Raw genomic sequence first — 12,755 nt, 5'->3', positions numbered from 1 at the left:
AAGAGTTAGGGAAGGAGCTGAAGGGAATCGCAATCCCATAGGAAAACCAACAATATCACCTAACCTGGACCCCTGTGAGCTCCAAGGGACTGAGCCAATCAAAAAGTGTACATGGGCTGGTTTGTGCTCACTGGCACATATGAAGCAGAGGACTGCCTTGTCTGGCCTCAGTGGGAAAGGCTGCATCTAATACTATACAGACTTGATGCCACAGTGAAAGGAGATGAAGGGTTGTTTGCAGTGGGGGTGCATGGGTGGTTGATGATGATGGGTTGGTGGAGGAGCACCCTCTTAGGGACAAAGGGGAGGGGCGCTGGTGTGAAGAACTCCTGGAAGGAGGAACAGGAAGGAGGGTAACATTTGGAATATAAATAAATAAAACAATTAAAACAACAGTAACAACAACAAAAACAACAAAAACAAGACATCAGGACTTTTACAGGCAAATGGACAGAATTAGAAAATATCCTCAGTGAGGCAGCCCAGACCCAAAAGGATGTTATGGTATGTCCTCATTGATAAGTGGATATTAGCAATAAAATACAAGACACTCATGCTATGCTCCACACCCTAAATAAGGTAAAAAAGTAGGAAGGCCCAAGTGATGATATTTGAATCCTACTTAGAAGGGAGAAAAGTAAACAAGAGGAAGTTAGGGAACTGGGTAGGAGAGGGAATTCGGACATGAATGGGGGGTCGGGATCAGATGTGGGGAGAGACAGGATAGAGGGCCAGAGGGCCTGAAAAATTAATGGAAATCTACAGCTTCTGGAAGTAGAGGGTGGGAGGAATCTCTAGGAAGTGCCAGAGGTTTGGGATGGGGGAGGCTTTTAGGAGTCAATGTGGGTGACTTAGGTGAGACTTATCACACATAGGGATATGAAACATGAAGAGGTCACCTCCTGCAGCTAGACAGAAACCCCAGTAGAGAGGTAACCCAACCACAAACTTATGACTGAAAATTTGTCCTGTCCAAAAGAAATGCAGGGACAAAGATTGAGAAGAGACTGAGGGAATTGCCTACCAATAACTGGCTCAATTTGACACACATCCCATGGGCAAGCACCAGTTCATGATAATATTAATGATACTCTGTTATGCTTATAGTCAGGAGCCCAGCATAACTGTCCTCTGAGAGGCTGCACCCAGTCCCTGACTGAAAAACATGGAGAGACCCACAGCTGAACATTGGATGGAGCTTGGGGACTCTTATGGAAGTGTTGAGTAAAGGATTGAAGGCTCTTAAGAGGATAAGAACTCCACACTCAGACCAACAGTGTCAACTATCCTGGACTTTGAAGGCTCTCAGAGACTATGCCACTGCTGTGGGCAGACCCAATCAGGTCCCTAAACCCGGGGAGAATCAGGGTTCCAGTATTCAGGTGGTCAACGAGTTGGTGAGTGACAAACAGATATGAACACAAGAGAGTGCTGAAGCTGAGTGTAATTTCTCAAGGCAAGCATCAGACTTATGTAGTCATTACAGAAGAAAACAAGGAAGTTAGGTAATACATCAGCCAAGATACATTGAGGTCATCTGATGCATAATGATTCTTTAAACAAAACAAAAAAATGTGTACATGAAAACTGGCACAAACCAGGCAGTGATTACAACTGACATAAAGTCTGCCTTATCTAAAGGCAGCTTATTCTTAGAAGCCAGGTGTGAGGGCTTCATGCCCCAGGTACAAGGGCTTCACACCCTAGCCATAGTTCCAATTCTAGTCTATTGTATAACCCGCCACCAGCTAGCCTTTAGTAAACACCTAATTATGGTATTCTTCTGGGCTTGTGAAAGTATGCACCAGGGAGGTCCCATTCTTGCTAACCTTTCCATGAATTATACAATACTCCAGTTCCTTCTTAAACCCCAACCCATCTTCTTAGACCATTGTAAATTCCTGCATATGGGAGTGACTCAGCTGTTATTATTCTAAGTGTTTGTGGGGAACTTCTATTTACCAGAGGAGCCCACCAACTTTCTTCTATTATGTAATGTTGTGTGCCATAAATCACTGTTATGAGAATTCTAAGTTTACTTTGTTCAACTTGCCCTGAGATTTCTAACTCTTATCCAGTAAACTGCAATGCCTGCTTTCTTTTACTATTGCTTTTTCAACACCGGAGGCATTCATCTGAATAAGTAACATTCTTACAATAATCCAAGCCCAGGGTCAGCTCAATGATTGACTAGGAGGTTGGGACACTGGTGGAGGCCAGGAGCAATGCCCAATTTAACTTGGCTATTTGTCAAATCATTCCTTGGGGGCACCTCTACAAAAACAATACTTAAAGAAAGCACACAAAACCCTCTACCGACTATCACAAGGACAAATCTGGACCACATCCATGTTACGGGATGCCAAAGACCTCCAGGAGACCAGTTTCTGTGAAACTTTTTGCCTCAGGACTTTGGCCAAGCTTTTGGACTTGTCACGAAGACTCCACTGGAGTGGGTGTGGCAAGCCATCAACCAGAGAGCATGCACAGGCTAGATCAAGGCCCCAGGAATATAGAGCTGCCCAATGTGGCCTCAGTGGGAGAAGATGCACTTAATCAATCAGTGACTTGTGCCAGCGTCAGGGAATACCCAGGAGATTCCACCCTCTTAGAAGAGAAGTGTAGGGAGTATGGGGTTGGGATTTTGTGAGAAGGGGGACTGAGGGGTGGGAGACACCACATCTGAAAGCACTAGAACAAAAAGAAGCAAACACACCCAAGAGGAGTAGATGGCAGGAAATAATCAAACTCAGGGCTGAAATCAATAGAACTATACAAAGAATCAACTATCTAAGAGCTGGTTCTTTGAGAAAACCAACAAGAAGGATAAACCCTTAGCCAAACTAACTAAAGGGCACAGAGACAGTATCCAAATTAACAAAATCAGAAACAAAAAGGGAGACATAATAACAGAGACTGATGAAATTAAAAAACAAAAAACACTCAGATCCTACTACAAAAGCCTGTATTCAACAAAAAATGGGAAATCAGGAAGAAATGGATGATTTTCTAAACAGATACCAGGTTCCAAAGTTAAAATAGGACCAGAGAAGCTGTCTAATCAGTCCCCAAATCCATAAGGAAATAGAAGCAGTAATTAAAAGTCTCCTAACCAAAATAAGTCCAGCACATGATGGTTTTAGTGTAGAATTCTATCAGACCTTCAAAGAAGACCTAATACTATTACTTCTCAAAATATTCCACAAAATATAAACAGGAACACTGCCTAATTCATTCTAGAAACCCGTAGTTACACTGAACCAAAGACCCAACAAAGAAAGAGAACTTCAGTCCAATTTCCCTTATGAATATTGATGTGAAAATACTCAATGAAATTCTTCCAAACCAAATCAAAGAACACAAAAAACTATCATTCACCCTGATCTAGTAGGTTCATCCCAGGGATGCAGGGGTGGTTCGATATATGGAAATCATTCAACATAATCCACTACATAAACAATCTCAAAGAAAGAAGAACCACACGATCATTTCATTAGATGCTCATTTGACAAAATTCAACACCCCTTCATTGTAAAAGTCTTGGAAAGATCAGACATTCAAGGCCCATACCTAATCATATTCAAAGCAATATACAGCAAACCAGTATCCAACATCAAACTAAATGGAAAGAAACTTGAAGAAATCCCACTAAAATCAGGGACTAGCCAAGGCTTCCCACTCTCTCCCTACCTATTCAATACAGTACTTGTAGTCCTAGCCAGAACAATTAGACAACAACAAAAGACAGTCAAAAGGATACAAATTCGAAAGAAAGAAGTCAAAATATCACTATTTGCAGATGATATGATAGTATACATAAGTGAGCCAAAAAATTCCACCAGAGAACTCCTAAACCTGGCTGGATATAAAATTAACCCAAACAAATCGGTGGTCTTCAAAGGATAAACAAGCTGAGAAAGAAGTTAGGGAAACAACATTCTTCACAATGGTCACAAATAATATAAAATACCTTGGTGTGACCCTAAGCAAGCAGGTGAAAGAGTTATATGACAAGAACTTCAAGTCTCTGAAGAAAGAAATCTAAGAAGATCTCAGAGTTGGAGAAGGATTGGGGAACCCAGAGAGGATGGGGATTCCACAAGAAGACCAACAGAGTCAACATATCTGGACCCTTGACGTCATCCAGAGACTGAACCACCAACCAAAGAGCATAAAAGATTTGGACATAGGTCCCCACACATATGTAGCAGATGTATAGCTTGGTCTTCTTGTGTGTCCCCCAACTAGTGGAGTGGGGGCTTACGCTGACTCTGTTGCCTGCCTGTGGAACCTGTTTCCCTAACTGGGCTGCATCTTCTGACATCAATGTGCCTAGTCTTGCAGAGACTTGAGGTGCCTGGGTGTGTTGGTACCCAGCAGAAGGACCTCACTCTTCTCAGATGTGAAGAGTACATTGCAGGGGAGAGGCCTTGAGTGGAGGGGACTGGGAAGAGAGTTGGTACTACAATCCAGTTGCAAAGTGAATAAATTAATTACTAGAAAAAGAAAAAAATTAACAATTTTAAAAGATTCTTGTTTGTGACAAGCTGTGAAATTAGCCAACACAATATCAGAAAAATCACTTTTAGTACTGAAAGGTGATTGGAACCAGAAAGTGCTTATTCATGCGTATGCACCAGACTTATCCACTGTGCCCATATAATGAGTGGCATTAAGGAGCTACATCATCCAAAGATGAACCAAATGTACAAATATTCCTCTTGTTCCCTGGTGATACAAAATGAAAAATTGAACTATATGTCATAAATGATGCATATGGCTATGAAGCACATTGCCCTTCACATAGCTGTAAACATGGAAATGCACCAGTAGCCTTTGCACTCTGGATGATATACATAAGCATTCATAGTACTGTCAATGAAATAGAAGAGAAGATTTGATACCAATCTTAGTATGACAGTTTTATGTAACTTGGATTTCCATTACTCAAAACAAACAAACAAACAAACAAAATAAAACAACCTTATGAAAAGAAAATGTTTTTTTGACCTAAAGTTTTGAAGGCTATAACTTACCCCACTGCTTTTATATCTGTGGTGAGGAAGTACATTATGGCAGGAATAGTACCAAGCCAATCAGGAGAAAATGAAGAGATGGGTATCTCACTTTGATGGAATTCACTTAATGATATGAGGACCTCCTACTAAGCCTTCTCCATATCTTCAAAGTCCTATTTTAAGGAATAAACCATTCAGCATGGACCTTTATTGGAGAAATATTGAAGCTAAAACACATTTAATAGAAAAATGAAATGGTCAGTCAGAGCTCAGAATGCATTAACTCTTTGTGAGCTGGAGAAGAAGGAAAAGAAAAAGAGAAAGTCAGGCATGTACACACATATACTGGATGAAACAGAAAGGGGCTCCACTAAGCAAGTTCCAACAAGCAAGCTTCAACAATTTCACACACACACACACACACACACACACACACACACACACACACTCACACACACATATATATACATATATATGTATATATAATGCATGCATATATGCATACATATATTCATACAAACATATGCATATACATATACATATGTAAAGAGAGAGAGGAGAGAGAGAGAGAGAGAGAGGACTTGCCTATATACATTTGTTGGCTGGACAGGAGTTCCAAGCAGCTGGCTCCCTCAACAACTTTATTTCTTCCCTTAGTCTTGTTTATATTTTCTAGGACAAAGCTCTCTGCATAAGAAGAAAGATTACACCATAGCCATAAAACAATTATAATAAAAACAGGTAAAATCTTTACAGCATGATAATTGATTACATGGTTGAAGTGGAAACTTGCAGTTTCTTTGGAAAGTCAGTTGTGCCAGGTGGTGTTTTACTGGGGCAGACATGTGAAGGTGTGTTTTCCTGAAACACATAGGTGAAAGGAAATTTTGCTAAAGCAAGCATGTGAAAGGACATGTGATGAAGGATTCTTCTCTAAGAACACACATGTATTGTTTCACCTTATATTACATTGCTAAGCTGTTTGTGTGACTCTATAGAAAGAAATGCACCAAAAACTTGTGGTGGTGTTCTGGCAACTTCTTGCTGCTTCTACAGACTAGACTCTATTGACAGAGAAATGTAACTGATTCAGACTCACGTGGAGTCTTACTAAGATAGACTCACATGGTGAGGCAAGACCCATGGAGGGCACATCATATTTGGAGGGAGTATAAACAGGATTCAACAGACAGTGACAGTGGGCTCATTTCGCTTGTTAGTCTCACTTCTTCATCTTTGCTGATCTTCACTTCACTGAGTTAGGCATGGCAAAGAACTTCTCCTGGCATCCCTGCTGGTCTTGGGCACTCCTGCTGACTCATCTTAATTCGGCAGAGGCCTGCCTGTTTCTGCTAGGTCATGCCACCACTGATGACTTCTTTGCTGTCTGAACACTACTGGACTGTTGATTCATTAAGGCAGACTTTGCAGGTGGATTGAGCTGCTGCTACAGATTCCAGGGAATTGCTGACTTTCTGACAATATAGACCGGATTTGCTCCAAAGAAAAATTTCTAAACATATCCACTTCCCCCACATCCTAATAACCTTTCTTTTTTATTACCTCTGGTGGGTAATGGGATAGAAGGCAGGCTAAACATTTAAAAAACCGTTATTAAAAGTAGATTTTACCTAGTTGGTCATCAATGGGAGGAGAGTTCCTTGGTCCTGTAAAGGCTCTATGCTCCAGTGTAGGGGAATGCCAGGGCCAGGAAGTGGGAGTGGGTGAGTTGGTGAGCATGTGGAGGTTGGAGGGGATGAGGGGAGGAGGATTTTGGAGGTAGACCAGGAAGGGGAATAACATTTGAAATGTAAATAAAGAAAATATCTAATAAAATAAAAAAATTTAAAAAGATTTTTTCAAAAATGTTATTAAAAATAAGGTTCCAAGAAACTATAGGCAATGAGAGTTCTTCTATGCCATTCCAGATAAATGATGTATACAACATGGTATGGCATATCAGCAGACAAGAAGCAACACTGGGATGCAACTGGGTCCTTGCCTCTTCAGAGAACACTCATCACTGCCATGTAAAAAACAGTGGAGCATCTCCAGAAAGCTCACTTGCTTCCATAGCCTTCCCTGTATGACTCCTGCCAGTGGAAAATATAGTCTTGTTTTCTTGCTTTCAAAATTATTTATGTATCTATATTCATTTTAGAATTTATTTTAATTAAAATTTATTATTATATTTTATACATTTGGAATTTTAACTGCATATATGTCTGTATTCCACATGTGTGCCTGGCACCATATAGGTAAGAAGAGGGCATTGAATCCCCTGTAACAGGAGTTATAAAGAGTTGTAAGCCATTATGTGGGTGTTGGAAACCAAACCCAGCTCTTCTGGAAGAGAAATCAGTGCTTTTTAACCACTGGGGCATCTCTCCAACTTCTTAACTCTATTAATTTTTATAAATTTTGAGTGACCATGGCTGGATTTACCTTCATTTTGTAGTACAACCTGAAGAAAACTGACGTTCTTTGATTAGTAAATCTTTTTTATCGAATATTTTATTTGTTTATATTTTAAATGTTTTCTGCACTCCACAAATTCCCCATCCAATCCCCTGATTCCCTTTTCCCCTAAGAAAAGGGTACTCCCCCGACTCCTGCCTCACTCCTGAAACATCCAACTTCACTGGGGCAACAAGCCTCCACAGGGCCAAGCCTTCCCCTCCCATTGATGCCAGATAAGGCAATCCTCTACTATATATGAGATAAGAGCCAAGCTCCCCCCCCCTTTGGTTGGTGGTTTAGTCCATGGAAGCTCTTGGGGGATTAGTTAGTTGATACTGTTGGTTGCAACCACCTTCAGCTCCTTCAACACTTCCCCTAACTCTTCCATTGTCATCCCCGGGCTCAGTCCAATGTTTGGTTGTGAGTATCTCCATCTGTTTTAGGTGCTGGCAGAGCCTCTCAGAGGACAGCGGTACTAGGCTCAAGTCTGCTAAATATTTCTTGGCATCAGAAATAGTGTCCTGGTTTGGTGTCTGCAGATGGGATGAATCCCGAGGTGGTGAGGTTTCTGGATTGCCTCTCTCTCCTTCAGTCTCTGTTCCGTGTTTTGTCCCTGTATTTTCTTTAGACAGGAACAATTCTGGGTTAAAAATATTGAGTGGGTGGGTGGCCCAATCCCTCAACTGAAGGTCATGCCTATCTATTAGAGGTGACTTCTTCAGGTTCTATCTCCCTGCTGTTGGGTATTCCATGTAGTGTCTTCCCTATTGGGTCCTGGGAGCCTTTCATATCCCTGATGTCTGGGAGTTCCTAGTAGCTCCACCCCCATTCACCACGCCCCACGGCTACATAATTCTGTTCATTCTCCTGGCCCTCTGGACTTCTCTCTGATCTCTTCCCCTACCTGATACTTCTCCCCACTCATTTTTCCATCCCCTGCCCCTCGTCCACCCAGATCCCTCCCTCACTCTACCTCCTGTGATTATTTTCCCCCCTTCTAAGTGGGATTGAAGCATCCACATTTTGTTCTTCTTTCTTGTAAAGCTTCATATTGTCTGTGAGTTGTACCATGGGTATTCTGAACTTCTGGGCTAGTATCCACTCATCAGTGAGTATATACCATGTGTGTCTTTTTGGGTTTGGGTTACCACTCTCAGGATGATATTTTCTAGTTCCAATCTCTTTGCCTGCAAAATTTGTGAAGTCATTGTTTTTAATTGCTGAGCAGTATTCCATTATGTAAATGAACCATATTTTCTGTATCCATTCATCCAGAGGGACATTTGGGTTGTCTCCAGCTTCTGGCTATCATTTTTTTATTGGATATTTTCTTAATTTACATTTCAAATGTTATCCCCTTTCCTGGTTTCCCCTCTGAAAAACACCCTCCCTCTCCCCCTGCTCACCAACCTACACACTCCCTTGTCCTGGCCCTGGCATTTCCCTACACTGGGGCATAGAACTTTCACAGGACCAAGGGCCTCTCCTCCCATTGATGGCTGACTAGCACATCCTCTGCTACATATGCATCTGGAGCCATGAGTTCCACCATGGGTACTCTTTGGTTGGTGGTTTAGTCCCTGGGAACTCTGGGGTTACTGGTTAGTTCATATTGTTGTTCCTCCTATGGGGTTGCAAACCCATTCAGCTCCTTAGATCCTTTTTCTAGCTCCTTCATTAGGGACCCTATGGTCAGTCCAATGGATGACTGTGAGGATCCACTTCTGTATTTGTCAGGCACTGGTAGAGCCTCACAGGAGAGAGCTATATCAGGCTCCTGTCAGTAAGCACTTGTTGGCATCCACAACAGTGTCTGGGTTTGGTGATTGTATATGGGATGGATCCCCAGGTGGGTCAGTCTCTGTATAGTCATTTCTTCAATCTCTGCTCCACAGTTTGTCTCTGTAACTCCTTCCACGGTTGTTCTGTTCCCTCTTCTAAGAAGGTTTGAAGTATCCACACTTTGGTCTTCCTTCTTCTTAAGTTTCATGTGGTTTGTGAATTGTATCTTGGGTATTCCGAGCTTCTGGACTAATATCCAGTACATTATTATCAGTGAGTGCATACCATGTGTGTTCTTTTGTGATTGGGTTACCCCACTCAGGATGATATCCTCCAGATTCATCCATTTGCCTAAGAATTTCATAAATTCATTGTTTTTAATAGCTGAGTAGTACTCCATTGTATAAATGTACCAGATTTTCTGTGTCCATTCCTTTGTTGAGGGGCATCTGGGTTCTTTTCAGCTTCTTGCTATTATAAATAAGGCTGCTATGAACATAGTGGAGTAGTGTCCTTGGACACTACATGTTGGAGCATCTTTTGGATATATGCCTAGTAGTGGTATAGCTGGTCATCAGGTAGAACTAGTTTCAATTTTCTGAGGAACTACTAGATGATTTCCAAAGTGGTTGTACCAGCTTGCAATTCCACCAACAATGGAGGAGTGTTGCTTTTTCTCCACATCCTTGCCAGCAAGTGTTTTTTGATCTTAGCCCTTTTGATTGGTGTAAGGTGGAATATCAGGATCATTTTGATTTGCATTTCCCTGATCACTAAGGATGTTAAACATTTCTTTAGTTGCTTTTGGGCCATTTCAGATTACTCAGTTGAGAATTCTTTGTTTAGCTCTGTACCCTGTAGTTGATTTTTGCTCTACCCACCTTTGGCTCCAGGAAGTGACTGCACTACCAGCTCCACACCTGACTTCCCTTGAAACCTCAATTAAGAGACACAGACACACAGTTGTTCAATTTCAACTTGCCCTCTTCAAAAAATTGCTGGGTGCTACTATCTCCCTCCTGGAAAAGTATGCCCTTACCAATTTGTTATCTCCATCTTTCCCACTTACCCTAATATTCAATGGCTAATCCCATATAGCCCTTGCCACATCCCTGACCACCCACCTGTTGTAGTGGTCATAGGCCCCAGCTCCTCCCAAGACTTCACATGGTTGCCTGGTTCTCTCTCCAAAGCATGGGAAACTCCCTACCCCTCCCTGCATCTCCCTGTCTGCTTCCAGGGACCCAGAAGTCCCTCCTGTACCTTCCACCCAGCAACTGGCACAAGGCTTTCTTTACTGACAGATCAAGAGCCAATTGGTGAATTGGACCTTAGCATTAGAACCTCTCCTTATAGGACCCCATTTTTTAATTGGGTTACTTGGATTTCTGGAGTCTAACTTCTTGAGTTCTTTATGTACTTTGGATACTAGCTCTCTATCAGATGGAGGGTTGGTAATGATCTTTTCCCAGTGGTAGGTTGCCATTTTGTCCTATTGAAAATGTCCTTTACCTTACAGAAGATTTTCAGTTTCATGAGGTCCCATTTGTCACAGTTGATCTTAGAGTCTGAACAACTGGTATTCTGCTAAGGAAAATTTCCCATGTGCTGATAAGTTCAAGGCAGTTTCCCTCTCTCGCTACTAATAGATTTAATTTTATGTGGAGGTCCTTGATTGACTTGAACTTAAGCATTGTACAAGAAGATAAAAATGGATCAGTTTGCATTCTTCTACATGCAGATCACCAGTAAGACCAGTACCATTTGTGGAAGATGCTTTCTTTTTTCACTATACGGTTTTGGATTCTTCATCAAAGATCAAGTGACCATGCCTGTATAGGTTTATTTCTGGGTCATCAATTCTATTCCATTGATCTGCCTGCCTCTCTCTGTACCAACACCATGAGGTTTTTTATCACTATTGTTCTATAGTAGAGCTTGAGGTCATGGATGGTGATTCCTCCCAGAAGTTCTGTTATTGTTGAGAATTATCTTTTGCTATCCTGGGTTTTTTCTTATTCCATATGAAGTTGAGAATTGCTCTTTTTATCTCTGTAAATAATTGAGTTGAAATTTAGATGGGGATTTCATTGAATATGTAGTTTTTGGTAAGATGGCCATTTTTCTATGTTAATCCTACCAATGCATGAACATGGAAGATCTTTCCATCTTCTGACATGGATTCAGTTTGTGAGAATTTTATTGAGTAGTTTTGCATTGATATTCATTAGGGAAATTGGTCTGAAGTCCCATTTCTTCATTGGGTCTTTGTGTGGTTTATGTATATACATAATTGTGGCTTAATAGAATGAATTGGGTAGTGCTGCTTCTGTTTCTATTTTGTGGGATAGTTTGAAAAATATTGGTATTAGGTCTTTGAAGATCTGATAGAATTCTGGTCCTGAGCTTATTTGATTGGGAAAGTTTTAATGGCTACTTTTATTTCCTTAGGGGTTATGGGACTATTTAGATGGTTAATCTGATCCTGATTTAACTTTGGTACCTGGTATCTGTCTAGAAAATTGTCCATTTCTGTTATGTTCATGAGCATCTTTCTTTAGGTTAGGGAAGTTTTCTTCCATAATTTTATTAAAGATATTTACTGGCTCTTTACGTTGGAAACTTCACTCTCTTCTATACCTATTATCCTTAGGTTTGGTCTTCTCATTGTGCCCTGGATTTCCTGGATTTTTGGGGGTTAGGAGCTTTTTGCATTTTGCATTTCCTTTGAGTGTTGTGTCAATGTTTTCTATGGTATCTTCTGCACCTGAGATTCTCTCTTCCATCTCTTGTATTCTGTTGGTGATTCTCACATCTATGACTCCTGATCTCTTCCCTAGGTTTTCTATCTCCAGGGTTATCTCCCTTTGTGATTTCTTTATTGTTTCTATTTCCATTTTTTTTTTATCCTGGATGGTTTTGTTCAAATCCTTCATCTGTTTGGTTGTGCTTTCCTGTAATTCTTTAAGGGATTTTTGTGTTTCCTCTTTAAAGGCTTCTACCTTTTTACCTGTGTTCTCCTGCATTTCTTTAAGGGATTTATTTATGTCCTTCTTAAAGTCTTCTCTTATCATTATGAGAAGTGATTTTAAATCTGAATCTTGCTTTTCTGGTGTAATGGGGTATCCAGGACTTGCTGTGGTGGGAGTACTGGGTTCTGATGATGCCACGTAGCCTTGTTTTCTGTTGCTTATATTCTTGAACTTGCCTCTCGTCATCTGGCTATCTATAGTGCCACTTGCCCTTGCTATCTCTAACTGGAGCATGTCCTTCCTGTCATCCTGGTTGTGTCAGAACTCCTCAGAGTCTAGCTGTCTGTGATCCTGTGATTCTAGGATCCTGTGATCCTGGGTGTTTCAGAGCTCCTTGGAGTCAAGCTAACTCTGGGATCCTGAACTCCTAGTGTGACTATGCCCCTGAGATCCTGTAGTGTCAGAGCTCCTGGAAGCCAAGCTTTCTCTGGTTGTTGCAGGAGTGGGTGGGGAGTCAGAGCCC

This window comes from Mus musculus, chromosome 9, assembly GCF_000001635.26.
Source record: "Mus musculus strain C57BL/6J chromosome 9, GRCm38.p6 C57BL/6J".
In the NCBI taxonomy this organism is placed as follows: Eukaryota; Metazoa; Chordata; class Mammalia; order Rodentia; family Muridae; genus Mus; species Mus musculus.
This window is presented reverse-complemented; position numbering follows the sequence as displayed.